Source organism: Mesoplodon mirus, assembly GCF_964341445.2.
Source record: "Mesoplodon mirus genome assembly, chromosome: 10".
Lineage (NCBI taxonomy): Eukaryota > Metazoa > Chordata > Mammalia > Artiodactyla > Ziphiidae > Mesoplodon > Mesoplodon mirus.
The window spans coordinates 19,704,629-19,721,545 of NC_138986.1; positions in this window are offsets into that span (position 1 = coordinate 19,704,629).

The window sequence follows — 16,917 nt, forward strand, 5'->3', positions numbered from 1 at the left end:
TACCTGACAAAGAATTCAGAGTAATGATAGTAAAGATGATCCAAATTCTTGGAAATAGAATGGAGAAAATACTGGAAACGTTTAACAAGGACCTAGAAGAACTAAAGAGCAAACAAACAATGATGAGCAACACAATAAGTGAAATTAAAATTCTCTAGAAGGAACTAATAGCAGAATAACTGAGGCAGAAGAACGGATAAGTGACCTGGAAGATAAAATAGTGGAAATAACTGCCACAGAGCAGAATAAAGAAAAAGGAATGAAAAGAATTGAGGACAGTCTCAGAGACTTCTGTGACAACATTAAACACACCAACATTCGAATAACAGGGGTCCCAGAAGAAGAAGAGAAAAAGAAAGGGACTGAGAAAATATTTGAAGAGACTATAGCTGAAAATTCCCTAACATGGGAAAGGAAATAGTCAAACAAGTCCAGGAAGCACAGAGAGTCCCATACAGGATAAATCCAAGGAGAAACAGACCAAGACACATAGTAATCAAACTATCAATAACTAAATACAAAGAAAAAATATTAAAAGCAGCAAGGGGGGCTTCCCTGGTGATGCAGTGGTTGACAGTCCGCCTGCCAATGCAGGGGACACAGGTTCGTGATCTGGTATGGGAAGATCCCACATGCCGTGGAGTGGCTGGGCCCATGAGCCATGGCCGCTGAGCCTGCGCATCTGGAGCCTGTGCTCCACAACAGAAGAGACCACAACAGTGAGAGGCGCGCGTACCACACACACACAAAAAAAAGCAGCAAGGGAAAAGCAACAAATAACATACAAGGGAATCCCCATAAGGTTAACAGCTGATCTTTCAGCAGAAACTCTGCAAGCCAGAAAGGTGTGGCAGGACATATTGAAAGTGATGAAAGGGAAAAAACTACAACCAAGATTACTCTACCCACCAAGGATCTCATTCAGATTCGATGGAGAAATTAAAACCTTTACAGACAAGCAAAAGCTTAGAGAATTCAGCACCACCAGACCAGCTTTACAACAAATGCTAAAGGGACTTCTCTAGGCAGAAAACACAAGAGAAGGAAAAGACCTACAATAACAAACCAAAAACAATTAAGAAAATGTGAATAGGAACATACATATCGACAATTACCTTAAATATAAATGGATTAAATGCTCCCACCAAAAGACACAGACTGGCTGAATGGATACAAAAATAATACCTGTATATATGCTGTCAACAAGAGACCCAATTCACACCTAGGGACACATACAGACTGAAAGTGAGGGGATGGAAAAAGATATTCCATGCAAATGGAAATCAAAGAAAGCTGGAGTAGCAATACTCATATCAGACAAAATGTTCTTTAAAATAAAGACCATTACAAGAGACAAAGAAGGACACTACATAATGATCAAGGGATCAATGCAAGAAGAAGATATAACAATTGTAAATATTTATGCACCCAGCATAGGAGCACCTCAATATATAAGCCAAATGCTAACAGCCATAAAAGGGGAAATCGACAGTAACACAATCATAGTAAGGGACTTTAACACCCCACTTTCACTAAAGGACACATCAACAAAAATGAACATACATAAGGAAACACAAGCTTTAAATGATACATTAAGCAAGGGGGACTTAATTGATATTTATAGGACATTCTATCCAAAAACAACAGAATACACTTTCTTCTCAAGTACTCATGGAACATTCTCCAGGACAGATCATATCTTGGGTCAAAAAGCAAGCCTTGGTAAATTTAAGAAAATTGAAAATGTATCAAGTATCTTTTCCGACCACAATGCTATGAGACTAGATATCAATTACAGGAAAAAATCTGAAAAAAATACAAACACATGGAGGCTAAACAGTACACTACTAAATAACCAAGAGATCACTGAAAAAATCAAAGAGGAAATCAGAAATACGCAGAAACAAATGACAATGAAAATATGATGGCCCAAAAACTAGGGGATGCAACAAAAGCAGTTCTAAGAGGGAAGTTTATAGCAATACAATCCTACCTCAAGAAACAAGAAACATCTCAAATAAGCAACCTAACTTTACATCTAAAGCATTAGAGAAAGAAGAACAAAAAGACCCCAAAGTTAGCAGAAGGAAAGAAATCATAAAGATCAGATCAGAAATAAATGAAAAAGAAATGAAGGAAACAATAGCAAAGATCAATAAAACTAAAAGCTGGTTCTTTGAGAAGATAAACAAAATTGGTAAATCATTAGCCAGACTCATAAAGAAAATAATGGAGAAGACTAAAATCAATAGAACTAGAAATGAAAAAGGAGAAATAATAACTGACACTGCAGATATACAAAGGATCATGAGAGATTACCATGAGCAACTATGTGCCAATAAAATGGACAACCTGGAAGAAGTGGACAAATTCTTAGAAAAGCATAACCTTCTAACACTGAGCCAGGAAGAAATAGAAAATATAAACAGACCAATCACAAGCACTGAAATTGAGACTGTGATTAAAAATCTTCCAACAAACAAAAGCCCAGGACCAAATGGCTTCACAGGTGAATTCTATCGAACATTTAGAGAATAGTTAACACTTATCCTTTTCAAACTCTTCCAAAATATAACAGAGGGAGGAACACTCCCAAACTCATTCTGTGAGGCCACTGTCACCCTGATACCAAAACCAGACAAAGATGTCACAAAAGGGCTTCCCTGGTGGCGCAGTGGTTGAGAGTCTGCCTGCCAATGCAGGGGACATGGGTTCATGCCCCGGTCCAGAAAGATCCCACATACTGCAGAGTGGGTAAGCCCGTGAGCCATGGCTGCTGAGCCTGCACATCTGGAGCCTGTGCTCCACAATGGGAGAAGCCACAACAGTGAGAGGCCCGTGTACCACAAAAAAAAAAAAAAAAAAAAAAAAAAGATGCCACAAAAAAAGAAAACTACAGAACATTATCACTGATGAACATAGATGCAAAAATCCTCAACAAAATACCAGCAAACAGAATCCAACAGCACATTAAAAGGATCTACACCATGATCAACTGAGGTTTATCCCAGGAATGCAAGGGTTCTTCAATATATGCAAATCAATCAATGTGATAAACCATATTAACAAATTGAATAAGAAAAAACATATGATCATCTCAATAGATGCAGAAAAATCTTTCAACAAAATTCAACACCCATTTATGATAAGAATTCTCCAGAAAGTAGGCATAGAGGGAACCTACCTCAACATAATAAAGGCCATATATGACAAATCCACAGCCAACATCATTCTCAGTGGTGAAAAACTGTAAGCATTTCCTCTAAGATCAGGAAGAAGACAAGATTGCCCACTCTCACCACTATTATTCAACATAGTTTTGGAAGTTTTGGCCACAGCAATCAGAGAAGAAAAAGAAATAAAAGGAATCCAAATCAGAACAGAAGTAGTAAAACTGTTACTGTTTGCAGATGACATGATACTATACATAGAGAATCCTAAAGATGCTACCAGAAAACTACCAGAGCTAGTCAATGAATTTGGTAAAGTGGCAGGATACAAAATTAATACACAGAAATCTTTTGCATTCTTATACACTAACAATGAAAAATCTGAAAGTGAAATTAAGGAAACACTCCCATTTACCACTGCAAAAAAAAGAATAAAATACTTAGGAATAAACCTACCTAAGGAGACAAAAGACCTGTATTCAGAAAACTATAAGACTCTGATGAAAGAAAGACAATAAAAACAGATGGAGAGGGGCTTCCCTGGTGGCACAGTGGTTGAGAGTCCGCCTGCCTATGCAGGGGACACGGGTTCATGTCCCCGTCTAGGAAGATCCCACATGCCTTGGAGTGGCTGGGCCCATGAGCCATGGCCACTGAGCCTGTGCGTCCGGAGCCTGTGCTCCACAACCGGAGAGGCCACAACAGTGAGAGACCCGTGTACTGCAAAAAAAAAAAAAAAAAAAAAAAAGAATGAACTAGAAGCAATCACAGACAGCCAAGGTTGCTCTGAGGGCAAATGATTATACTAGTGCTACCATCTACTGGGAGACCAAATCTTTGAAATTTACAAGGCAGGAAAGCTGATACTGAGATTCTTCATTAGTACACGTAAGTTTAAGGGGTGAGATTTGTCCCAGAACACAAATACTTTTAACTTTCAGTACAAGAAAATGCAAATTTTCTCTGGCCCATGCTCAGTATTAGAAAAAAAAAAGAAAAATAGAAGGACATATAGCTACAAATACAGACACTTAAAACACAGTAAGTGAATACTGTGAGCAACTGGAGGCTGAAATTTTTGAAAATTTATGAAATGGATAAGTTCCAACTACAATAGAATTCATCAGAACTGACTCAAGAAGAATGCCTAAATTGTCCTATTACCAATAAATAAATAGAGTCAATAGATAAAATATTCCAACAAAGAAAATACTAGTTCCCAACAGTGTTGCAGGTGAATATTACCTAAAATTTCACATTATGATTGCATGTTCTGTCTATGAGGTCAATATAACTTTGACATCAAACTTGGCTCTTATGTTTCTGTCATTGTCCCCAAAGAAGCTTCACCAGTTCGCCTGGTAGTTCAGGGAGCAGACCAGACTTTACCTGTAGCTTGGAGTCGAGTATACCAAGACCTTATCTAGATCAGCTTGACCACAGCCCACCCACAGATACATGAATGAGTATAAGTATTGTTTTAAGTCACTGAGTTTTGGGGTGGTTTGATATGCAGCATTATTTTGACAATAGCTAACTCACTGTAGAAAAAGCATTTAATACAATTTAACAACTATTCATGCAAGCCTATTAGTAAACTAGGAATGAAAGAGAATTTCATTTTCTGTGTAAAGTGTATCTCCAATAAAACTATACTAAGTATTGTGGAAATTTGTACATTCATAATCCCTATACCCTACAAATTTTATTTCTAAGCACTGTCCTAGAGAAACTCTTGCACATATGCACCAAAATATATGTGCAGCTATATGTATAACATTATTAACATTGCAAAAAACTAGAAACAACACAGTGTCTTAAAAGTGAAAATGAATTGTTGAATATTCACACAATGGAATATTAAACAGCAGTACACATGAATGAACTACAATAATATGTGACATAACACTGAGAATGGCAAAATGTTCAGGACTACACACATCATGAATTCATTTGTATAAATCTCAAAAACATGGAAGCTCTTAAGTTGAATATGGTTTCATAGTAGTTACTTTGCTATTATGATTTTAATTTCTATATCTATTACATATATCTTTGTATCTATAAATACTGCATAAATATGATAATATGGAATAAAATATAACGTTTGTTCAGAATTACTTTATTATAATAATTTCAGTTGATAAGTCAATAAAAATTTATTAAAGACATGATATTTTAGCCTTGGTGGCTTTCACAAAGAACTTACAATGGGCAGCGATGGAAGAGATTTGAAGTATTGCTTATTATGCACAGTATTATATTTCGTGGCTATTTTTGCAGTTATAGAAATGCAAATGTCCCCTGAATAAAACAGGTGAGAGGAAATTTGAAGCTTTGGAATATTATGTCTTATTTATTTGTGAATGGCCATTATGCAATCACAAGGAATATATAGAATCTATTCTCAACATAACTATTCAAAATTTTATAAAGACTGAATTTAAACAGGACACACACACGCATATGTATGTACTAACTAGGGAAGGATAAAACTATCATTTGTACACAGTGTAATCATCTACCTAGAAAATCCAAGAGAATCAATCAGAAAAAACTATTAAAATTAATAAGGTGCTTGTATACAAAATAGTACATAATAGCTTTTCTACAAAGGTCAGTAACAAATTAGAACACATCATGGAAAAAATCCTAATCACAATAACAAATGAAACCAAAAAACAGTGAGAATTAAACCTAACAAAAGATCTGAAAGACCACTGGAAAAAACAACATAACACTTTCTGAGGGATATATAACCAAACCTAAATAAATGCAGGGGGAGAGCATGTTCTTGGAAGAGAATATTTAACATGTAAAAGATGTTAGTTCTTCCCAAATGAATCTATAAATTTAATGCAATCCCATATAAAATCCTAAAAGAGCTATTTATGGGGCTTGGAATGTTTAAAGTTCAATTGAAGATGAAAATACAATAGCCAGGAATATTTTTCAAAAGATCAAAAAATGGTATTTCTTCAATCATGTTAAAAATATCTAGTGTAAAACTATATAAGTAATTGTTCAGGAATAGACAGCTTGATAGCACAGAAAAGTAGAGCGTGAGATCAGATCCAGATAATTAGGGAAATTTAACATGTGACAAAGGCAATGTCAGATGTTACCTTGTGAGGAAATTAGTGGGGAAGTCATGGACTATTTAATAAGAAGTCATGGGACAATTAGATGATAATTTGAAAAAAATAAGTTTTGTCCTAACTCACATCCTCACAAAATTGTTTTGAAACATATCAAGCAATTATACATAAAAACAAATATAAAATTATGCTGAGAAAATAGAGTATTCATTTATAATTTAGAGTCTTAAAGGGTTTCCTGAGAATGGCTCTAAATTCAGAAATCATAAAGGAGAATGTTGTATTTTCCTATGTAAAAATTACAAACTTTAAAATGAGAAAAGTCACATTAATTAAAAGACAAGCCACAAATGTCTTTTCTAGAGAAATAACTCCCATTTGCCCAAAGATGAAAAATCAACCTACACATCCATCGGTCATGGACTAGTTGAACTGTAGCACTTGTGTCCTGGGGCATAGTCACATAGTTCTATATATATAAACATGGAAAGATATCCAGTACATATTAGGAAGTGGAAAAAATAAATTGCTGATATTCAGTATATAATTATGTAATTTAGAGAAATGTTTAAAAACAAAATTTATGTATATATGTACGTATAAATTTACACACACACACACACACACACACACATATATATATATCTTACATATTGCATTGAAAGTGATCTGGGGGAATTCACAATCCACTGTTAACCCTGGTTACCCAGGGAGAGGGGAGTGAGATTCAGGTATGTAGACAAGAAGTCAAATCAGACTATTCATTCTTACATTGTCATGTCTCTGTGGTCGAATTATTTTCATAAAATACATTTTCTTACATAATTAAAAACAAACCAAAAACAGATGTAAAGAGAGAGTGACTGAAAATGTAAGTAAAAGAGTATGATAGTTTAATAGCTGGAGAGAAATTTTAGTATTAAAAGTCAACTATAGCATAACACAATTTATCATACTACTTTCATTTACCTACTTGATTCGCATTTGAAGCAAAAGCAGGAGCCCTCTGTATTGAAGTAAAAAAAAAATTAACAAGTTGTTGATGGCGATAAATTGAGGGGCCTAGAAATTTCTTGCCCTGGGTTTTAGGGCAATGGGTCACCACTGTGTCATACTTGTTGGGGAGAGAAAGCAAGATAGCCTTTCCATGCACAGACTTCTGAGTTCTGGCTGTATTGTCATTCTGACCTCAATGAAAACTCCAACAGACATCTGTGGGGTCATAGCTGAGTTGAATACCAAGCTATATTTTAAGTTATGAGCAACATAAATTTTAATTAGTTGCTAAAGGTAGGTGTGTGATAAAAAATTCTCTATAAAATGTTTATGGATGAGTAAGCTAGAAGTATCTAATCTTTTGAGAACTGATGAAAGGATCTTCTCCTTGGAAAAATATACTTAAGTATACAATTTTGCATACAATATCTCTTCAGTTAATTTCCTACTTGATGCAAAGAGGAATGACATATATGTCAGACAGGAGTTAGTCCCCCCGTCCCTGTCTTCATCCAACCACACACAATCTCATAAATTCCCTTGGATAGTTTCAAGTACCATAGACAGCTTGCCATATTTTCTTTCTCCTGTTGGACATTGCTGGAAATATTCAAAATACAAGGCAAGAACTCTTCAGCATGGTTATATTATATTGGTAAAATAAATATGTATGAAATAATAAAATAACATGTTTGCTCATTGGTGTTTAAATAATAGTTAATATGCCCTCAGCACACACCAGTGCTAAGCCCTCTTTAAGAGGAAATGAGAAATTAAGGAACTTGCCCAAGGTCTCGCAGCTGGTAAGTAGCAGACCTGGGATTTGAACCCAGGCACTCTGGCTCCTGAGCCTATGCTTTTGAGTACTGTGATAGATGGACTGTTAAGCCCTAGTTCATTTATTCACCCACAGCCCAGCTTTAAGGTGAGAGAGGGTCTTCACATAGTTTTGCTATGGTTGAGCTTCTAGTTGCCCTTGAAGTTTCTCCCCTTTCAAGGGCCCCTCTGAAATGCCTGCCCCAGCTCCTCAAGGACATGATGTGCTGACTTGTAGCTGGGGCTCACCATAGCCCATACTCAAATATTTTGCTGGGAATAAAAGAAACCAATTTATTTTTTACTTGCACTCACCATCTTTTCCGTGTTCTCTGTTTCAGAGACCTTATTTATCTCTCCCTTCTCTCCACCAGAAAGTTACCTCTTGTCTCCTCAGGAGACCTTTTCTCTTCAGACAATTAACGGACTCTTTCTTGTGACACCTCACACAACACATGGCACTGGATTTTCTAGTTATTGCTCAATCATTCAACTTTACTGTAAAGGTACATATAAGTGGAGCTTAATCCAGTGCAGAAGGAAAACAGGTTGTGTCTCTTTTTTAGTCTCTTCATCTCTATTTTATGCACTGCTTTTCTCAGAGGCTGCTTGTACTTTGTTATACATATCATTGACATTGCCTTTTAAAATTGCTCCCTGAATGTGAAAACCTCCCTAGCTGCCTTATTTTCACGTGCATCATCCAGTCCTGACTGTATTGACTGTAGTGCATTGAAAACAAAGCCCCATCACCTGCATCAATCAAACCCAAATGACAGATTTCTACACAAAACCGAACTCATTGCCTATGATTTTTGCTCAACTTCTCAAATTAGGCAGGAGTATTTCTTTGGGATAAAAATATTATTCAGTCTTCTAAGTGGACTTAGATCCCACTTTAAAAGAAAGAGCATAACTGACAAGAATTGGAACAGGAATGGGGTTTAACTGCACTCTCTCTGAGCTGATGAATGAGGGGTTTGGTGAGAAAGAAGGCATATTGCAGTCATAGTGTTTGATCTTTGGTTAGAAAGGCCACTGAATGGGGAATAAAAAACACTAATTACCAGTTGTACATTAATATTTTATGTTGATATGTTCATGTTGGATATTTGATGTGTCAAATCAGGGGTACATTTTAGAGAATACATCTGGATTTGACTCTTAAAAGTTAAAACTACAAAAGTAATTACTTTGGTGACTTGCTAAAGAGAATATTCCTTTTGTTAGGTGGTTAAGAATTTTTTAAAACCTATTTTGGGGCTTCCCTGGTGGCGCAGTGGTTGAGAGTCTGCCTGCCGATGCGGGGGACACGATCTCGAGCCCTGGTCTGGGGGGATCCCACATGCCGCGGAGCAGCTGGGTCCGTAAGCCACGGTTGCTGAGCCTGCGCGTCTGGAGCCTGTGCTCCGCAACAAGAGAGGCTTCGATACTGAGAGGCCCGCGCACCGCGATGAAGGGTGGCCCCCACTTGCCGCAACTGGGGAAAGCCCTTGCACAGAAACGAAGACCCAACACAGCCATAAATAAATAAATAAATAAAATTAAAAAAAAAAAAAACCAACTTATTTTGTACAGTTTTCCCTTAGGATCAAAGTAGCATATTCTAAAATTCCAATCAAGTAAGTAGGCTATGGTCTGTTGCAGTCTACTATCTAATGCTCACCTGCCCACCCATCCTTCCCATCATCCTCCAGTGCTTATCTTCTAGTTCACACCTGAAGAAAAGAAGGAAGGAAGGAAAGAAGGTAGAAAGGAAGAAAGAAGAAAGAGTAAGGAGGGAAAAGAGAAAGTGGGTTAATTTTATTTTGAGGATTTACTGTGCACCAGCTGAGTGGGAGCTGCTTTCTTTATATATGCTAATTTTACCTACCCCACCCAGTTTAATCCAAGATAAAACTAGGATTTTTAAACTGTAAGGGACATAGGTAATGATCTCTTCCCTCTTATTTTATAGATGAAGAGACGGTGATCAGGAAAGTTAAGAAATTGCCCAAGATCATACAACTGGTTAGTCACAGAGTCCCAACTGAGCTCAGCATAGAGGGAGGGGCCATTCCCCCCCCCACACACACACACCCCAGAGCATTTATCCTTGCAGTGGGAGAAGTGACAGGGACTGGCACTGGTGGCTGACTACCCTTAATAAATGACCCCTAATGATAGACTGGCTCATGGACACATACTTAAATGGAACACTGGAAATTCCCAGAAATACTTTCAGGACGGGAACACCAGAAGGGTCTGGACTTCTCGCATGGGTTAGTGGAACATCGGAACTCTCTGGATTTGAGTATTAGTATTAATGCAATTGTCATTGGATTCAGAGGCTCGGAATTTTAAGCGTTTATATTAAAGGCATCACTCTTTCAAGTTACACAGATTTCATAAGTATTGTCTAACGAGTTTTTTGTTTCATTTATTCTACTCAGTATTACATTTGTATTTGAATAGACCTTAATAATTCTCTACATTCAGACAAATCTATCTTGACAAATATCACAGAGAAGTAGGACTCATTGTGAGAATCACACTTCAACCTCTGGCTGCTCAGAAGAAAAATCAGCCCACATCTGAGAGTCAGGAAAGGGAAGTTTCATTCCCAGCCCCATACCCATCTGACTGCACCTCTGTGAATCACTTCATTTCTCTGGCCTCAGGTTCTGATTGGCCTCTTAGGATGATCATTACTGTCCTACGTATGCAATAAAAAATTAAGTGAATAAATGAGGTGATATAAATGGAGAAGGGAGACACATGCAGTAAAGGCAAAATTGCCTGGTTTGAATCCTAACTCTACTGTTTACTAGCAACAAAACTCTGCACACATTATTTAAATTTTTGCCTCTATTATCTGTAATGTAGGAATAATGATTATGGTCAAGTCATTTGTTTATTGTGAGCATTAAATGAGCAAATATATTTTAAGTTCTAATAAACCTCACTTAATGCATAATAAACAATCAAATATATTTATTCAACTTTAAAACATTTGTTTTCTCATAGAGTCTATTTGAATATTTCCATTTTATAATGTTGTCTTATGATCTTTTGATATCACCTACAATGTCTAAAATATATACATTTAAAATTTCAGGGTGATCTATATTTGGAGAGAAATATGACTAAACATAGCTTAGAATGTTACCTGACGGTAGCATGTAACTTAACGGGAAAATAAGAATCTACATATCTGTTCTTATTTCCTTATTACCTCTTTTGTTCATATAATTGTGAAATATATTTGTTCATATATTTTTGTAAATAAAAATAAGTCCTCTCCAATCCTCATCCTCATTTTCTCTACCTTTGTCTTAATTTTTTCCTTTGTTTGGCACACAGTAATCCACCAGTAAGTTTACCTTTTGTCACGATTAGTTAAGAGAAGAAAAAATGTAATTGAAATGATCAAGGCTTTGGGGCAGTAGGAACACACTATGGATTTCTGATAAAATGGAAAGGTGTTGCTTTCCTATTCTCTCTCTCTCTTTCTCTCTCTGTCTCTCATTCTTTTCCCTTATAAAGATTTGGAGGGGTTGCAAATGGCCCAACTGTCGATTAGTTCCTTTGCATGCAGGCACACATTTGTTCATTCACCCAAAACATTTATTTAGCTCCTGGTGGTTGGGTACTGAGTATAATATTTTGAGGTTTGGGTAACCACCATGAGCTGGCAATTGGCAATTTCTATTATGCTTTACATTATTTTCTACATTGATTTGCAATAAGCAGGTCATTGCTATCTTAACAGCAAATTTGCCTTTAGTCTTTTACCTCCCCAATTACCTTCTGACAGTGAAATGTCACAGGTAACTTATTTCAGTATCTCCCTTCTAGTGAAAACTTATTGTCTCCTCAATGTACTTTGGTGTGCACATTTGCATACTACTAGAATAACACTCTACATAGGATTTTCATTGGAAAAAAAAAACACAACAATTTACTGAATAATACCAATATCCTACAGTAATTACAAAAGTAAATGACTTAATTCTCCAAAGAGTATCTAGAGAAATTTTAAAGTTCATTCTACAATAAATTTTACATGCATTTTGCTTATTAGAAATGAATATTCAGATGGTCCCAAGGAATCATTCATAGAGTTTATAAATGCACATTCTCAGACATAAACATTTTAATACATAAAATTTTCAAAAACCAATACTGAAATATTTGGAAGGCTCTTTGAAGAAGAAAGTAAAATAACGTGATCATATGTAGTGAAAAATTTTTAATTGTATCTTTAAAAGTAAATTGTCTAAATCATGTAAGTTTATAGTTCTTCATTCTTTTACCTTTACAGTTGAAGCCACTATTTATTCATTTATAAGTACATGCATACACATACATATATTTAGTATCAAAATCTGATACAAAATGATTTGAAGAGGAATACATCTAAATGATATTTCTATATTTTCCATTTTACTTGTTATCACTACACAATTTTAAACAATCTCACATGCCCTTGTATTTAGAAACAATATTCCTATATATCATCATACTCTCTTCAACCACTGAAAAACATAAATAAATGTATGTATGTATATGTATTCACACATTCACAAATGTATGTTTATATACACACACACATACACATATACACATATGCACATGCATATATGAAATTTTTGCACAAAATTGTGAAATTGACAAACATAATCAGTTTTTCCAGTTTTTCTTTGTTATTTCCAACTTAATATCACTGAGGTCAAAGGAGGTGAGTTATATATTGATTCTTTGGAATTTGTTGAGATTATACTTATGAGTATAGTATGGAATCAATTTTCATGAATATTCCATATGTTTTTTTCCTTAAAAAAGTATATTTTTTTCATTAATGGGTATAGTTTTATACATCTCCATTACATCAATATTGTTCATTGTCCTTTTTAAATCTCTACAGCATTATTTGAATTATCTCTACATTAATGAAAGAGATCTGTTGAAATTTTCCATCATGATAGTATTCTCCTTGAAAATGTCTTAGTTTTTCTATACAGTTTGGGGCTATTATATCTTACTGGTGAGTTGAAACTTTTAATCATAATAAAGTAACCAACACTTCTAAAATAATTTTTATCCTCTTTTGTCTGCTTGTTTTCATTTTATTTCATTTCATTTCAAAGCCCTTTCTTTGCCTTATATCAGCTTTCCTATAGTTAATATTTGCTTGGTGTGTAATTTTCATCATTTGCTTTAATTATTTTGGTGTCTTTGTATTTTGCGTGTTTCCCTTATAGACAATACACAGCTGAAATTTTTTCTTTGCATACCACTCCCCTTATGCATGCCACCTCATCACTCTCATTTGGGTCTTTCATACTCTCTCTGTCTCTGTCTCTCTGTCTTTCTGCTACCTAAAATACATCCTTACATTTTTCTTTTGTGAAGGTATTCAGTATTTAACTCCCAGTTTTTGTTTATCTGAAAATTACTTTACCCTCGTTCTTGAGAGATAGTTTCACTAGGTTTAAAATTCTAGATTCATAACTATTTTCTCTCAACTCACTGAATATTTGTTTTCCTTCACTTCTGGCTTCTATTATTGTTGTTGAGAGTTCAGTTGTCAGTCTTATTGTCATTCTTTTAGGAATATGTCATTTCGACTGTTTTTAAGATCTCTTCTTTTTCTTTGTTGTCCTGCAGTTTGTTTATGGTGAGCCTAGAAATGAATTTGTATTTATTTATGTTCTTGGGATTTTTAAAAAATTTGTGGATTTGATGATTATTTCTTTTTAATATTGTGTATGTCCTATTATCTCCATCATTTTCCTCTAGAATACTGTCTAAATATGTGTTATATTTTTATGTCTTTTAATATATTTATCTGCTTGTCTTTTTCTAGACTATATTCTAGATATTTTACTCATATCTGTCTTTCAGTTCACAAATTCTCTCTTCAACTGTATTTAATTGGCTGTTTAATTTTCTATTTATTGTTTTATTTTAATATTTTTGTTTTATTTCTAGAAGCTTTATTTGGCTCCTTCTCAAATCTGCTTATTCCCTGATCATATTTTCAAGTTTTTCTTTTATTAAACACTGCTTTACAAGCTGTGTGTCAGATATTTTCAATATCTAAATTAATTAATTTTTTTAAAAATCTGTTGACTGTTGTTTCTGCTAGCTCCTACCCATATTTCTTTATTTCCTTTTATGTTTCATGACTTTTGACTTTGAGCTGCTCATTTTTCTTTGAGACCTGGGCTGAAACTAAATCCGTACAGAGATTTGCATTTGATTCTGCCAGTTGCCTGATACAACTTTAAATTCTCTCTAAGAGGAATTTTTGAATCACCCAGGTAGTATGAATTCAGATCTCAAATGCACTGCCAGGGCCAGTATGGGATTACAAAAATTCAAAGGAGAATTTTTCCCTCCACTTAGTCCTGGACCTGAGATAGGAAAATTTCCCCATATCTCCTTTGCATGGCAAAGTTTATTTCTTGCCTAATTCTAATTCTTACTCTTACTGTGCATGTAGCCCATAGAGAGGGGTCCAAGCTCTATGGAGCCCAATCTCTTATTAGATTCCCTACCTTGGAAACATCCTGAGTTTTATGTCTTCTTTCCCATACCGCATACCACCATGGAAGCTCAAAATAACTAGAGATGAGTAATCATCCTCAAGACAAAAATTAGCTTTGGGTCTTACTGACCTGGTAAGATTTCATTGTTTCATTTATTTGGGAGCTTTGAGGATTTACTGATTTCCTGAAAGTTCTAAAATTTCCTAAAAATGCATTTAGGAAGGTGTTTTATATATTTTAACAAATTTTTTTTTTAGCAATTTAGTTTCTTCAGGCACAACCAGCACTTTGGAGGATAATTTTGTGTGACTAATCTGCCATATTATTGGAAACAGGAGTACCTGAACATATTCTTAAGGAAGTGACACACTGAATTTTGAGAGTTTTTCACAGAATACAAATTTGATTTAATAGTCTAAGCATATTATTAGATACCCACGGAGGCTATCAACATCACAAACGTGTCAGAAACAGATGTGTGGCATTCTTTTCAAACTGGAATAATTGGACAATATACTTATAAGATGTGCTTAAGGGTTTATTTTTTTCCTTTTTTTATTTTAAATGGAGACAACATTAGACAGAGTAAAAACGAGAATAAATTTATTGAAGGAAACACCAACTAAAGATTAAAAAATAATCTTTAAAGTTAAGGGAGGACAACTACTAGCTCCAAGAAATTATTGTGAGAGCCTCTTACTGAAAATTAGCCCCAGTAACAGGAACACATGATGATGAACCTGGTTTGTGAGTATTTTACTTTGTGTTGTTAGCTAATAACCATGGAGCCATATGCCAAGTGAAAACTACTCATTAATGAAATACCTTTTGATCTGCTATCCTGAGATTGCCAGACTCTCAAACAATGAGGGAAACACTAACAGTGATGAAGTTAGAAAGGAAATCACTTCCTCAGGAAATCCTACTCTTCTTAATCCACTCTTTGCACAGCTACAACACAGTCAAGGAGCACCAGGGGTAAGTTATAGCAAGAGAGTTAAAAAAATTTTTTTATGTTTACTCTCATGATATTGCATCTATTTGGGGAAAAAAGCAGACAATTTACCTTTTCAAAAACCTGAGGTTTTTTTTTTCTTTCAGGACAACATAGAATGGGATATCTATCTGGATGGAAAACTCTAAATGAAAAGGATTTTCTTCTTCCCTACCTCCTCTCCCTCAACCAACCTCAAGAATTGATCTTATGTAATATTTTTTCTAAATGATGGGATAGAAAGTAACTTCTGAAAAATAACATTGTGTTCTTCTGGGTAATAAATTTTGTTGGTGTTGGGATAAATTGCAGGGAGAGATTGTGAGCCTGTTGGACAAGAAGATGGCATGGAAAGTTTTAGAGACAACACTTCAAATGTAAGGGAATTTGGCAAACAATTTAAACAAGAAATACAAGATTATGGTCTTTCAGCTATTTGTTACAATATACAAAATGCTTGGGAGTCCTGAGCATCTACTACTTGAAGTCCAACATAAGTTCTGTATCATTGCAATTGAACAGGCAAGGAGAAGTTTCACATAGGCAGAGTACACAAGTGTTTGGTTTATAAAGCACCAGGAAACTTCCCATATCCCCAGACAGCTTTCTATTCCCATTATGTACATGCCCAGCACTACTGGAAGGTATATTTTATTACTAGAGATCCACTAAAGATGTACAAGTCTTCTGTGGAAATACTTTTAAATCCAAACATTTCATGGAAGTATGCAAATATTTTTATCTATCAAAATTAGGAGTTCATCTCTATTGGCAAAGTAGGGAACAACATCTGAAATTCAGAAAAAGGCAGACAGATTCATAGCAAGCAGTAAGAACACAGAACCAAAACGGCTCTTAGAGATGTCTGGTTAATGCAAGTCACACAACAAGTAAAGAGAAGGAACGCAATGCTATGGAGTCAGACATATACCTATTAGGGGGCCAATGGACAGAGATCAGGTGGGCCCACAGTTGCATGCAGTAGTTTGAGCAACAGTGGCTGATGCCTGGATTTGGAGAGTGGGATATAGAAAGAAATTCTCAACCTTGAGGGGCATCAGGGCAGGACCCTGTTAAGAGAGCCTGGGTGTTAATGAGAGTAGCAGACTACAGAAGAACCAAGGACTGGACTGACACAGAAAGCAGAAGATTGGGAAGAGGATTTTAAATGAAGAAACAATAAGAAAAAAGTTGTAGAGAAGTCTTCTAACCTGTGGTTTTCCAAACCTGGGGTTCACAAACCTTTTGTTCTCCAAAACCCTTTACACACCTAAAGATTTTGGAGCTCCCAAAAAAGGCTTTAATTTACA